This window comes from Petaurus breviceps, unplaced genomic scaffold, assembly GCF_028583685.1.
Source record: "Petaurus breviceps papuanus isolate PSGF00001 unplaced genomic scaffold, PetGlider_PUasm1.0 90881, whole genome shotgun sequence".
Taxonomy (NCBI): Eukaryota; Metazoa; Chordata; class Mammalia; order Diprotodontia; family Petauridae; genus Petaurus; species Petaurus breviceps.
In genome coordinates, this window is record NW_027187369.1 from 19,451,891 (window position 1) to 19,454,316 (window position 2,426).

Below are 2,426 nucleotides of genomic sequence, written 5' to 3' on the forward strand. Positions count from 1 at the left end.
TAATCTCTATTTACAAAAGACATGATGATATGCTTAGAAAACCCCAGAGAATTGGTGAGGAAACTAATTCAAATGATTACTGGCATTAGCAAAGTAGCATTATATAAAATAAATTCACAAAATTCATTATTTCTATATATCACTACCAAAAATTGAAGAAATTATAAGAAATATTCTATAAAATTAGCTACAAAATGAATAAATTGTGTGGGATTTAACCTATAAACACATAAGGTTAATTTAAATATTCATATAAATAGAACTATAAAATGTTCTTCACAGAAATAATGGAAGATTTAAGTGATTAGAGGAATACTTGCTACTCAAGCATAAACTGCCATAATATAAGAAAAATGACAATATTATATATATTAATCTCTATATTTAGTGTTTTATCAAATAACCAATTTTATCTAAAATTGATCAAAATAAGAATAAATTTCACTCAAAGGAACAAAAGATGTAGAATCTCAAGAGGAATAAATAATAGCATTTCTAGACCTCAAATAATTTTATGATGTTATCAAAACTATTTGGTACTCAGTGTCTTTGATAAAGGCCTCATTTCTTTTCTTTTTTTTTTCTTTTTGCAGGGGGGAAAGGTAGGGCATTTGGGGTTAAGTGACTTGTCCAAGGTCACATGGCTAGTTTTTGTGTTAAGTGTCTGAGGCCGGATTTGAACTCAGGTCCTCCTGACTCCAGGAACAGTGCTCTGTTCACTGTACCACCTAGCCACCCCTAAAGGCCTCATTTCTTTTTTTTTCCTCAGGATAAGTTTAATAGAGCTACAAAATGAGATGGGCTTGAGCCCAAAGAGGTGACTATGGTACAATGTTAACACAGAACTTGGTCATTAAGAGTAAGAAAGAGAGCTGGCAGTCTCAGCCATTGGTCTGCTGCCCTGAGAGGGAGGAATGATGTGAATGATTCAGGCTCCACAAGCAGAGGGCATGCCCAGCTACCCCACACTGCCTGGGCTACTACTACAAAGGCCTTCCAGTTGAAAGGTTGGGGAAGATCAAGCACATTTGTCCCGCAGACAGTAGCAATCGAGTCCACAGGCCCCATGGGGTGCAGAGGGGGAGAGGGCCATCCATGGCTACAGAGAGTAGCTCACTGCTACTTGGAGAAGTACGCCTTACTACCCTGAACATCAGGCTTGATGGTGTCACTCCCTGGTTTCCAGCCAGCAGAGCACACTTTGCCACGTTTGTCTGTGAACTGGAAGGCCTGGATAAGCTGAAGAGTTTCATGTACATAGCAGCCCACGGGAAGGTCATTGATGGTGATCTGGCGAAGGATCCCCTTCTCATCAATGATGAAGAAACCCCTGAATGAAATTCCCTCATCTGCCTTTAAGACCCCATAATTTTGAGCAATGGTGGATTTGGGGTCAGACAAAAACAGGATATTCACAACTCCCAATCCACCATTCTTCTTGACCATATTGACCAGGCAAGGTGACAGAAGTGTGACTCCACTGAGGCACCAATCACTTGGCAGTTGATTTTCTTAAATTCTTTAGCTCAATCACTGAAAGCAATCATCTCTGTAGGGCACACGAAGGTGAATTCCAAGGAGTAGAAGAACAATATAATACATAAATACATAACGTATTTCCCTTTGTAGTCAGAAAGGCTGATATCTTTGAACTGCCAATCAGACATAACAGCCGTAGCTTTGAAATTGGGGCTGGACACCAAAACTTGGCTTTTCCAGCAGACATGTTGACAGCAACAGCAAAGATCCACAGACAAGCTCGAAGGAAGGATGAACATGTGAGGAGAATCTGGATAACACACCTCATTTCTAAAATATACAAAGAATTGAGTCAAATCTATAAGAATACAAGTCATTCCCCAATTGATAAATGGTCAAATGATATGAACAGGCAGTTTTAAGAAGAAGAAATTAAAGATATCTATAAGCATATGAAAAAATGCTCTAAATAACTATTGATTAGAGAAATGAAAATCAAAACAACTCTGAGGTACCACATCTCACCGACCAGATTAGCTAACATGACAAAACAGGAAAATGATAAATGCTGTAGAGGATGTGGAAAAACTGGAACACTAATGCATTGCTGGTGGAGTTATGAACTGATCCAACCTTTCTGGAGAGCAATCTGGAATTATGCCCAAAGCGCTATAAGTAATTTCATATCCTTTGACCCAGCAATACCCCTCCTAGGGTTGTATCCCAAAGAGATCATAGATGTGGGAAAAGGACTCATATGTACAAAAATATTTATAGCTGCTCTTTTTGTGGTGGCAAATAATTGGAAATCAAGGGGATGCCCATCAATTGGGGAATGGCTGAACAAGTCATGGTATATGAATGTAATGGAATACTATTGCGCTATAAGAAATGAGGAGCAGACAGACTTCATAATAACCTGGAGAGACTTATATAAACTGATGCTT

The 2,426-nt window shown here is 38.6% G+C and overlaps 1 pseudogene; it reads right to left on the minus strand.

The window, feature by feature from the left end:
* Positions 1-1,030: 1,030 nt before the first annotated feature.
* On the minus strand, positions 1,031-1,897 carry LOC138150630 (peroxiredoxin-1-like; annotated as a pseudogene).
* Between the last annotated feature and the right edge of the window lie 529 nt (positions 1,898-2,426).